The sequence below is a fragment of the Desmodus rotundus genome, chromosome 1 (genome assembly GCF_022682495.2).
Source record: "Desmodus rotundus isolate HL8 chromosome 1, HLdesRot8A.1, whole genome shotgun sequence".
Taxonomy (NCBI): Eukaryota; Metazoa; Chordata; class Mammalia; order Chiroptera; family Phyllostomidae; genus Desmodus; species Desmodus rotundus.
Genome location: NC_071387.1, coordinates 171,007,429 through 171,020,143, shown reverse-complemented (window position 1 = coordinate 171,020,143; position 12,715 = coordinate 171,007,429).

Below are 12,715 nucleotides of genomic sequence, written 5' to 3'. Positions count from 1 at the left end.
CAATGATTTAACTAATTTTGCCTATGTAAGGAAACCTTCTTAAAGACTCCAAATGCTGGGATTCAGGGAACTTCTGAGTTAGTGAACACATTGATCCTGTAAATCTGTCCCATTCAGTTGTTCCTGTTGTTGTAAACTTTCTGATAAACTGCTAAATGTAAGTGAGGTAGTTCCTGAGTTCTGTGAGCCATTCTAGCCAATTATTAAATCAGAGGTGGGGGTCATGGGAAATCCCAATTTATAGCCACTTGATAAGAAGTTTGGAAGTCTGGGACTTGCAACTAGCATCTGAAGTGAGGGCGGTCTTATGGCCCGAGCCTTAACCTGTCTGTGCTAACTCTGGGTAGTTAGTGTCAGAATTAAATTAGTGTTGGACAATCAGTTTGTGTCTCGAGCATCAGAGAATTGGTTGCTATGAGGGGGAAAAACCCTCGTTTGGTGTCAGAAATATCATGAGTAAAAACAGCTCACTGTCATATATATCTTTGCTTTTCCAAGGCCTAGAAGTATATTATCTATTTAATTCAGTAGTTCTAATAGACTCCCAACTAGTGTCAGAGAAAATACTTTGAACCACTGGGAATTGGTAGTTGGGGGAAGACATCATGGTCATTTTGAGTTGAAACTCGAAAAGAGAGTCAGAAACTAGTCAAACCTTCTTCTCACATGTTTCCTTTCCTCCCCTCCTCCCTTCCTCCCTTCTTCCTTCCTCCCTCCCTCCCTCCATCTCTCTTTCTTTCTTTCTTTCTTTCTTTCTTTCTTTCTTTCTTTCTTTCTTTCTCTCTCTCTCTCTCTTTCTTTCTTTCTTTCTTTCTTTCTTTCTTTCTTTCTTTCTTTCTTTCTTTCTTTCTTTTTCTTTCTTTTTCTTCCTTCCTCCCTCCCTCCCCTTCCCTCCCTCCCCTCTCCCTCCCTCCCTCCCTCCCTCTTCTATGAACGGAGAGTAGAGAGTTTGCATTTTAAGTCCAGGTGCTTAGCTTTCTCAATTTCTCAATAAATGGAGGTAATGGAGCTTCAGGTCATAATAGTATTCTCAGGTTCATTTGGCTTGTGCAGTAATGACGAGTGAGATAGAGATTCTCTATTTTGCGAGTCCAGTATCCCCTGAATATGGACTAGAAGCTGTAAAAATGGGGAGATAGGGGGTATCCTAATAAAGTGTAAGTAATGATCCCAAACCAAGATTTTCAGTGAAACTCTGTCTGATTGGTAAATTAAAATGAAACACATTGTTTGAAGACTATTATTGCCTTACACAAATTTTATTTTCCTTGCTTATGATAAAAGTCTTCTTAAAAGCTGTTAGCTGATGATGCATTCAGAAAATTCCAACCCCCCCCCCAAGAGTGAATTGCAGTAAAGACAAAATACCGAAGATTACATAATCTGCCATCCATCTAAGATATTTTTCCTTAATTTTCCAAAGAGTAAAGTGTGGAGATAAATAGTCTTGTCTATTTACTGAGACATAGAAGACTAATGTTCTATCTTTCCTTTTCCTTGCTTCTGCCATCCAGCTATATGTTCCTGTGAGGTCTTCCCAGTGAACTCACCAGTAATTCCATGCATGGAAGGAAGACAGATAAAGGTAACTGGATTTGGTATAAGTAATTGCATTTCACTTTTTCCTCCGAGTCCCACTCTATCTGTTGGATCCAAATGAAATGTAAACTCTTTGAATTCATTAGAAATGCCACATGGTGGCCATCTGTTGCAGATATAGCTATTGGCTCACTCGACTTCTTTCCAACGCCCTTGTAGCATGCTTTGCATCACTGGTGCTATGGTCTCCAGAACAGCAGCTTCAGCATCATCTAAGAACTTATTAGAAATTTAAATTCTCAGGCCCCACTCCAGACCTACTTAATCAGAAATTCCAGAGGTGGGCCTTAGCAGTGTGTGTTAACAAGCCCTCCAGTGACTCTGATGCACACTACAAAGTGTCATTTGCATTAGCATTAGCATCACCCAAGAGCTTGTGAGAAATGCAGAATCTTGGATTCCAACCGAGACCAACTGAATCAGAGGCTGCACTTTTACAAAACCCCCAGATTTTTTGTGTGTATGATAAAATTTGAGAAGCTGTGCCTTGCGTCTCTGATTTAACACTGGCTGTACATTGAACTCACCCACGGTGTTAAAAAAGAAATTGAAGGCCCAGAGATGTAGGTTGACTTGTCATGAAGTATAGCCTGGAATTTGAATTCTAAATCTTTTGAAGTGGTTCTAATATGCAGCAACGTTTGAGAACAACTACCTTATGTTATACTACAGACTAGGAAACTAAATATTATATTTTGCTATCTTATATCTTTGAATGACCTAACATCCTCCAAGTATAGTAGACCCTTGAGCAACATGGGTTTGAAGTATGCAGATTTCACCTCTACCTGGAGTTTTTTCAATTGACCAATGCAGTTCAAACTCACTCTGTTCAAGGGCTAAGTGGTAGTTGGGAATCTGTGTACACCAGGGGCTGACTTAAATTGTATGTGGATTTTTGACTTCAGGGTACTTAGCACCCCTAAGCCCCATGTTGTTCAAGATTCAATTGTAAATGTATCTGAGGATGATTTGGAAGGCATACACAAAGTAGACCCTGTGTTGGTCCTCAGCCATGGGTTTCCTGTAGCAGCAGTTCAAGGGTCCCAGTGTTTCTCTCTAGCTTCACAGGAGTAAAGAGGTGGGGCGTCCATTTTACTGGGGTGGACCTCAGTAGAGGTACAGTGAGACCAGAGCCTCCATTTGGCACAAACGCTCCCTGATTTCCTGGGTACCTCATGAGGATGGAGAGCAGTGTCCCCTGTGAGTACATTTTTCAGTGCTGTACTGCAAGTCATCCATGCAAGTCAGCATAGAATCCTTCTACACATTTGTAAGCAGAAAATTCCTTTTAAATCCTTTCCCACTTAAGACAGCTACAGTGGCTTCATTATCTGCTACTGGATTCTGACTGATCCATGTAAGTCAGATATAAATTCATGTCCATGTCAACCTTTGATTGTTCATGAAGTCGCAGAATTGAGCCATGTTTTGTGTATTGAGAACCCCTTTCTACCCATTTAAAAGTTGTATTTTTGTCATCTGAAACAAAATTTAGTCATAAGAAAACTACTACATAATCCAAACTTATGATCCTAGTTAAGAACAGCTCTTTTTCTAAATGTTATCCCCACCCTTCCCTCTAGTACACACCCCTCCCAGGCTGCAGGCTCCAGTCATATTTTTGATGATAATAAAATCTTGTGTATTGACACTTGCCCCATCCAAGTCTTAAAATCCTTTCCCATTTGGAAAGGCAAGACAGATATTTTTCACTGCCTGGCTAAGAAATATAACATGATTTTTTCCCACTTATTTCAGAAATCAAAACCAAGCATGAATTTTTACCCTATGAATTCATATATCTGCTTATACCTATCTACCAAAGAAATGGAACAAAATTTAGTAAGAAACATGATATTATCTTCAAATGATATTTGTGATGACTGCAGTCTTTTACATTAGGCATTTTTCATTTTTTCAAAAGCATTTTTCTGTACAAAAAGGGGAACAATGGCTTTTTGTATCTCAGAAATTGATGGTCAAGCTAGAGGAGGGATAGGAAGAGAAAAAGCAGGAAAGAGGAGGGTGTCGGGGAGACTGAGGAAAAGGAAATGCCCAGCATGATCAAGGTAACCACAGATTCCCTCTACATGTGAGATAGAGTTGCCTGTAGGCCCCACTCTGCATTCTAAGTACAATTTTTAGTTTTCCATGTATTTTTGGGTGCCCACTTCCATGTTGGTGGTTGGAAGTTATTAAAGCATTCCCTGGAAGCTGTTTAGATGGAATATCTTGTATAAGGACGAATGACTATTCCATATAGAATTTTCCCACATTGATCATTATTCTAAAGAAATAGTAGCTACAGTCAGTGGGTCATCCTTAACAACACTATCCCAAGAGCTTTTTGTAGATTCTCTCATTGCTTTCTTCACACTGAGCTTTGTTTACCAGCAAAGGAGGCAGGGCAGGTGGTTGAAGCCTAATTTCTTATATGGGCTCTCCAAAGTAAGGAAGTGCCCTTCCCCATTACCCTTGATCTTTCTTTGAAATCATATCAAAGAGTAGCCCCCCCCTTGTACAACAGCTTTATTCCCAGATGGTGCTGGGGTATGTGTAGTTAGACTTGAACTTACATGGGAGGTAGAAGGAGAGACCTGGCAGCTTACATTGAACTGAGACAAATGTGGTCCTTCTGAAGTCAGGTTCTCCAGATATATAAGCATTAAATTGTCTTTACCTATAATGAGTCAGAGGCTAATTCCACAATGGAGGTTGACATAGACTTGGAGACACAAGCTTTACTTATACCCTTCTATTGCATGTGTATTTATAATATTAAATTTGTTGTTGGTTTTATGCATTTTTATTTCACTAGTTATAGAGGTTTGTGGCTTGTTTTTAAGCTGTGCTGCAAAGGAAATTTTAGAACACCGAAACATTTTCCAGATAATTTCAAAATGAACTGTGTCCCCAACTAATTTCATTTGTGGGAAATAAAGAACAAAGGCCTGTTACCAGAGGGCTTTAAAATATAATTACTCACATGTGCAAACATGTTTAAGCATGGGCTCTCAACAAAGGCATATCATGCAATACTTTCATGCTCTCACTGTTGCCCACTTAAAAAAAAACCCTGTGCCATATGCAGGTGTGATTATACAGTCAACTGCCAATTCCGACTGGCTCAAGGATCCTTTTAAAAATGTCCAGATGGATATGAATGTCGAATTTGGCAGTTAAATCATAGAGCCCAATATATCCCTTTTAAGTATTAAGGCACTGAAGCAGAATATTGATGTTTTTCCCCACTCCTAAATAGATTTCAAAAGGACAATTTGGTTTTTAAGCTGGGAATTTTATTTCCTCATTTTATTTGAATCTCAGGATGAACTTTGTTCTGACTTTTATCTCTTATCTTCTTCAATCCAAATGTCTTATGAACCACAACACTTTTTTTTTTTGATGGATAAGCAAAAATAAGTCAGAAATTGGCTTTCGAGGTGACCTGGTATCTTGAAACAAGTGTACAGTGTAGGGGAAAGCAACGGCATCTTCACTTGCCTGTGTCGCCAGAGCCTACCACCGGCCCTCCAGAGACATGGTTTACAGGACAAGGACATTAAAAAAGAACAGAGGGACAGGAAGGTGTCTCCTTGATCTTTGATGTTATGATCACACACACACAGACACACAGACACACACACACACCTGCCACCCCCAAGAGAACAAGGCTCAGAGGCAACTTGCTTCCAGCACTACTGTGGGAAAATGCCATAAATACCATCATTGCTATTCCTTGTTGTCTAGATTCCAAGTCTTTTGTGGTAATCAGGAAAACTTCAGATGGTTGGTCAGCTTTCCCAACTTGCATGGCTGATAAATGTGGGTTTGCCTCCTCTAATGTGTGATGCAGGGCTTCCTTCTGACAGACAGAAGCACCTGTGACACATCCCTGGAACAATGCCCAGGGTGAGCCTCTGAGTGAGATTCAAGAGACCCTACCCCTTGATAGGGCCAACACAGCCTGTATCAGTTGTTCAGGCATCAGAAGGGGCAGAAGAAAAGAAATGTTGTTTTTATACAGTGCCTGGTGCAGTCCAGGGGTAAGGCAACCACATGATGGCATTTGTAGTGATGACGTGGGACTGAGCTGCCAAGTGGCCCAAGATTCCCATCGTCTCCCAGTCAGATGATAGCCAAACCTCACTTGTGCACCTTTCACATTAGGAAATACGGTTGGAATGAATATTGTGATGAAATATAACAGGTAAAGTAGAAAGAAAATCTGGGAGTCATATGAATTCATGTTTTTAAAATACTCTTAAGTGTAAACAGTGACGGTAGAGAGAGGAAGCAGGTAATAGGCAACTAGATTACAGCAGTGGCCTCACATCTTCTGGCTTGAAGGTGAATCCTCTGCAGGCAGATTCTCTCTGAACCTCTGAGTCTGCTTCTGCTTCACATGGGTACAGCTTAAGGGCTTGTCCAGATACCATACTTTAGTTCATATGAACATCACCAAAGTGAATAGACTTGATTAATAGACACCCCAAGTGTAACATGCCTCAAAGTGAATTCCTGATCAGGCCCTAAAACCTGTGTCCTGTCTCATCCATAGCAAGTCCAGCCTTCTCATTTGGCCTTACCCAGGCCAAAACCTCAATGTCATCCTGATTCTTTACTTTCTCTGACACCCTACATCCAATCTCCCCAAATCCCCATGCTTCTATCTGCAAAATACTTTTCATCACTTCCACAGCTACTACCCTGGATCTGAGCTAATATCACCCACCCTTGTACTACTATAATAACCTTATTACTGACGACTATGTAGCTCTAGAGTTTGTTCTCAGCCAGAGGAGCCTTTCAAACATGAATTGGATTAAGTCATTACTCTATGCCAAATCCTGCAATGGCTCTTCATTTCACTCAAAATAAAAGCCCAAGTCCTCATCAGGACCCACAAGCTCTGATGATCTGGCCCATAACCTCACCCCTCGCAAGTCTTCCACTTCACTGAACTCTTTGTTGTTCTCTAAGCACTCTAGGCATGCTGCCGCTTACCACCTTGCACTGCTGTTCCCCCTGCCAAGAACGCTCTTCCCGCTGTCTGGTGACTGCCTTGCTCTCTCACTTTGTCTTTTTTTTAATGGTACCTTCTCAGTGAGGCCTGCCCCAACCACCCCATTCATTATGATAACTGACCTCTTCAATACTCCCAACCCCCCTTAACATCTTATTTGCTCTATTTCTTTTCTCCTTATTACTTTTAATCATATTGTACCATTTACTCATTTATTATGTCCACTGTCCATCACCCCCAATAGATTAGAGACACCATGAAGACAGGGATTTTCCTAGTTTGTTCACTAATGTACTGTATTTTTTGGACTATAAGATGCATGTTTCCCCCCTAAATTTGTGAGGAAGATGGAGGTGTGCCTTATAGTCTGAATGTAGCTTACCTGGCTCGCTTGGGGCAGGGGGCGGTGCGTGGCGGAGCAAAATTTTTTTTCCTATTTTTGTCCTCTAAAACCTAGGTGTGTCTCATGGTCCAGTGCATTTTATAGTCTGAAAAATACGGTAACTAAGTCCTGGGAACGGCGCCAGCACACAGAAATGCTCCATATATCAATGTATTTGTTGAATGAATGAAGTCACCTCAGTCAAAATGTTATCAGATTATATTTTCAAGTGTATTTATAAGGGGTTTGCACATTTGTGTGGCATAATTTAAGCCACACAACACCCTGTGTGTCAGGCGTTATTATCATCTAAGTTTAAAGAATGAGAAAGAAAGGCAAGAGAAGTAAAGAAGCTAATTCAACACAACCAGGGGCAGCGGGGTCAGAACTGAAACCCATGTGTCTCCTGCTGCAGAGCTCAGGTCTCTCAGGCCTTCTCTCTTTTCAGATCTCATGAACGTGAGCCTTTCAAATATGACCCCTTCCTGCTGCCATTTTCTCTCTTCTTTCCTTCTCCTCTGACTCTGGAGGTTCTAGTGATCTTTTCCACTGCTCAGGTCAGGCTCTTTATTTGCTCTATGGTTTTAAAAATGTTTTATATGAACCTAGAATCCAAATCTTCTGACTTCTGATTGAGTGCTTATCTGTGGCATCAGGCTTACTTGCCTCCATGAATACAGACTGATGATGTTTGAGCTTGCATACAAAGAGATGCCTGCAGGGGTGGGGGGCTGGGAGGACCTAAAATAAACCCAGAATTTATTTATAAAAATGTGTAGTTTTTCTTACATGTTTAAACTTCAGTCACTGTCTAAGTGCTCTCCATTTGATGTAATACACCTACCAAGATGCTTTTTCCACTGCTCAGAATAGTTTTTGAGTGCATCTATTTTGATGCCTTTTCGTGTTTCTGCTGGTTTTTTTGTTAATAAGCCAGATAAAAACTATATGCTCCATTTCCAGGAAATTCTATAAAATGCAAATTAATCCATTTACAGATAAGGTTTGTATGGGGTAGGAGTGGAGAGTATTGGGAGGGAGGGATTACAGAGAGACATCAATAGACTTTTGGGGGTGATGGACGTGTTCATTATCTTGATTGTGATGATGGTTTCATGCATCTACACATCTGTCAGAACTTATACCTTAAATATGTAAATTGTATTGTATTTCAATTGTACTTTAGTAAAGCTGTTGAAAAGGAGACTGAAGGAAAGCTTCTTCCCACTTTCAGTCTCTTGCTAACTCTTCATAATGTGTGTTTATAATGGCAACTGAGGCTGTCACTCTCCTTGTATGACAGTAGCTTCCTCTGTGAAATCTCATTCAGGATTTTACAGTCTTCCAATTATTTCACCATTCTTGCTTCTACTGCACTGTTTTAATCTCCCTCCTTTCTGTTTCCCTGCTAAGGATATCACTTTATACTTTCTATATTCATTCTTCCCCTTCTGGCTCCTTCCAGAAGACAGTTGCATTTCCATGTCTTTTTATAAACATTAGAGGACTTGCCTTTTCGCAAAATCATGACATTTTCTTTAGGAAGACATGAGAAGAAATAAAATAAGCCAGCTCCTTCTCGCCACTGTGCATGCCAAGGACAAATCCGCTAGGTTTTCTGTTAGTTTTTCTCCACAAAACTACTAGATTCAAAGCACTTTGGTGCCTCCCCCCCCTCCCTCCCTCCCTCTCTCTCTTCGAACAAAGCAAACAAAGTCTTTATTCTCAGTGAGGTTAGATTCTACTGGGGTTAGGGAAGGAGATCACCCACAAACAAGTAAACACATATAATGTAATGCCAATTGATTATACATGCTATGATGTAAAAAAGCAGGTCCCGAGACAAGAAGGAGTGGTGGTATATTCCAAAAACAGACAGAGAGCCAGAGTGATTGAACTAAACTAAGAGGAGAGGAGATCAGAGAGATGGCTGGCTAAGAACAGATCATGAAGGGCCTTACAGGCTGAGGTAAGGACATAGGCTTTTGAAAAAAAAATTAAATCAGTTTTATTTTTTAATTACAGTTTATATACAATATTGTATTAGCTTCAGGTATACACCCCAGTGATTAGACATTATATAACTTACTAAGGGATCATTCCAATAAGTCTTGTACCCGTCTGACACCCTACATAGATATTAGAATATTATTGACTATGTTCCCCAGGCTGTGCTTTCCATCCCCATGACCATTGTGTAACAACCGATTTGTACTTCTCTTTTTTAACTTTATTTTTATTGTTGACACTATTACAGATATCCCCATTTTTCTGCCCTTTGTCCACTTCCACCCAGCTCCCCCTTCTTTCCCTCTGGCCATGTGAGGCAAATTATCACACATAGACACTGATTTGGCTGAGGAACCTCATTCCAAGTGAGAATTTTTCCACTTATGACACATCTATTCTTGTTCTGGCTGAAGAGAAAAGTCCACTTACATTTCTCTGTAGCAACATTTCATTGTTTACCTCTATGTTGCAGTACGATTAACCCAGAAAGAGAGTTCAGTGAAATTACCTGAAAGGAAATTTCAGTTGGCTGGATCTCTTCTCTCATTTATTAAAATATGAAAGCATGTTAGAACTTCAAACTTTCCTTTGACATTTTTACCCTTAAAGGTTTCATCAGTATTAGTTTATTAAAGGCTTGATTTCACATGGGAAGAGTGAAGGAGATTTTGGTGGGAACTCATTTCTAAATATTTTCAGAGCTTGGGAGGCCACAGTTTTAAATTCCGCTCAGTTTCTTGTGGAAATGATCAAAGAGAGTTTCAAGGAAAAAAAAATCAATTACTGTAAAAATTTAAACTTGAGTCCCCTTGAAATGTTATTTCTGCTAGTGAAAAGTTTGCTGTAGCTTTTTTTTTTCCATCTCAAATTAAAACAGCTTAAAGATTACTATTGCCTGGACAAATGAGAGAAATAAAAAGTGGCATTTGCCTTTTGGGTAACTTTAGCAAATTAATTGGCTTCTTTGTGTCTTGCTATTTATTTGTTTGTTTTTATTTTGCTTTTATCATCTTTAAATCAGGGTTAAATTGTTTCTTGAAAAATCGTTTCATGTTGAAGAAGTTTGTACTCCACACCTAAGTCTTCATTTCTTCTTCATTTTCCTACAGTGGAACAATGGATAACAAAGCTTCTGAATATAAAGGACCCATGGACGAGGACGATGAGGGTGGAGGGCTGAATGTGGGAGGGGGACGAGGCAAGGAGTGCAATGGGGGGAAAATGGGGACACCTGTAATTGAACAGTAATAAAAAGAATTTTTAAAAAGAACAAAAAATTCATTCAAAATGAAGTGGCTTTTAGTAATAACATGTTAGTTTGATATTACATAATGTTTGATTCCCACAGAAAAGTACACACCATGTGTACATGAGAAACATAACAAAACACGGACATCTATGAACCCACCACTATCAGTCAGTCAAAGTTACATATGTGCTCCTTGATCCCATCCTCCTGCATGTCCCACTGCCAAAAGGTAACCACTCTCCTGAATTTCAGGCTTTCATTCTGCTATCCTTTCCCCCAATAAGTTTACTACGTATGTGTGCTGAATAACATCTCATTTACCTTTGCTTATTTGGAGGCTTAAGAAAAATTTAACCATTCTGTATATTTTCTTCTGTGAATTGTTCATTTCATGTTTATTATGTTTCTAAGGTTCCTCCATAATATTGTGCCTAGGTGTAATTGACTCGTGTTCACCACTGTACAATATGTTACTGTATAAATAGTCCGCAGTTAGGCTGTCTGCTTTCTAGTTGATAGTCGTCTGTTTTTTCTACCATAAGCAGTACAGCTGTGGACTTTCTGGGGCACGACTTGTGTTACCTCTGTCCAAGAATTTCTCTCTTAGCAGCAGAATTTTTAGGTCTTGGAGAACATATTATAGTGTATATAGGCATAACTTTAGAAGATTATGCCAAATTATTTTCTCAAGAGATCATACAAGAGGCTCTTCATGAAGCATGTATTGCGTCAGTGCTACAATATCAGTGTAATCTTTGTACTTGTTTCAAATTGCACTTGGGAATCCACCTATGCAGAGGGCTGACTTAAGTTATACATGGGTTTTTGACTATGTGGGGTCGGCACCCCTCACCCCACTTTGTTCTAGGGTCACCTATATATTCTATAGGCTGGACATGTGGGAAACTGTGCTTGTTTGATACCGTCGTCTCCTCACCTAGCTTCTGCTTGTCTGCCTGCAGTAGAATTCAGACAGCCCTAACTCTGACCTTGGAGATAATGCTCACAAGGCAACTGTCCATCTTCTCAGCCTCAGTCTCCATGAACTGCCCTTCAGCTCTGGCCTTGAGCTTCTGGTGCCTTCCTGTTCTTAGCTCCTTTGAACGTAAAATTGATTATTTACCCTGTTGGTGATGGCTCCCTGTCGACATTTTACCCTGTAAAATGGTAAGGATCTTGTACCACACCTAGCTGCCTTTTTCTAGGATGAGATGCTACCTGCATATATTCCTGCCCTTTGTCCCTTTCCTTTTTGCTTACACTTTTCATTTCTTCTAATAATGTAGATACATATTATGTTTTGTGATTCTTTGAGAAATATTTTAACTAATATCAAATTTTAATTCAGTTAATTTGATTTTAATAATTTTGATGTATATTTAATATTTATTCTTATAAAGTGAGCACATTTTCTTATCAGTAATAAACAAAGACTTTCTGAACGTTTATATTGTGCTGGGCACTGGTTAGTGGACAGATAATAACCAGGTGGCCTCATTATGGTGTGATGAGAAACCCCGGCGAGAAAGGAACGGTCTCTGGTGGGAGAGTCAGGAAAGGGGCCACAGAGGTGTGGTAATGACTCCACTGCAGTTCAACAGATGAACATGCCACCTGGAGAAATGGCGAAAAGGCACATAGGGACAGCCAACTGGTAGTCCCAAATGTGACTTGGTGCCAATGTACTGGGCTGCAGCGACTTTCCACTCTGAAGCCACAAGTCACCTGGTAGGATGCATGGAGGTAAAATGGAATTGAGAACAATCTGATTTAACAGTCTATACTCTTCCACCAGTGTTGAGACAAGGAGGGATATTCTATTCAGGGGGTGCAAAAGCTGACTTGGCAGAAGTTGTCTGGAGCTGTGGGTCATCCTGACCCTGTGACTATGCAGCGTGACCCAAGTGACTCAGAGTGTGTCCTGCTGCATAGAACCCTTGCACTTGGCTTTCACATTGCCAGTGAGGAATGAGCTGAGGTCAGAGACTGTTCGCTTAGGGGCCTTTGGAGCATATAATTGCCAACCTAATTCTTCGTGCTAACAGACAGTTGGAAAGTGTAGGAAATGGAAATCCCCAAGCTGGAGTCTAGCCAGCACTTTCACTGCCATCCCCAAGAAACAGTTTATGAATATTTTCACCAAGTTGAGCTGATTGGTTGGAATTTTCCCCCTTCCCTCTCCTGGAGGGAAAAGGGTGGGTGAAATTAGCAAGTCAAGTAACAAGTTCATTGCCTGACTGCCAGAGAAGGGTGTATGCTCCCAGATTAGATTTGTGGAATGAAGGCTTTTATTCTGGCTTCTTACATTTGCCTGGGATAATTACCACTTTGTTACTGATTTAATAACTTCCCTTTGGATCCTGAGTCAAAGACAAGGGGACTGAAATGCATGGAAGCCCTTACTTTCAAAAACCTGAATTCTGACATCTCAAGAGCAAAAATAAGT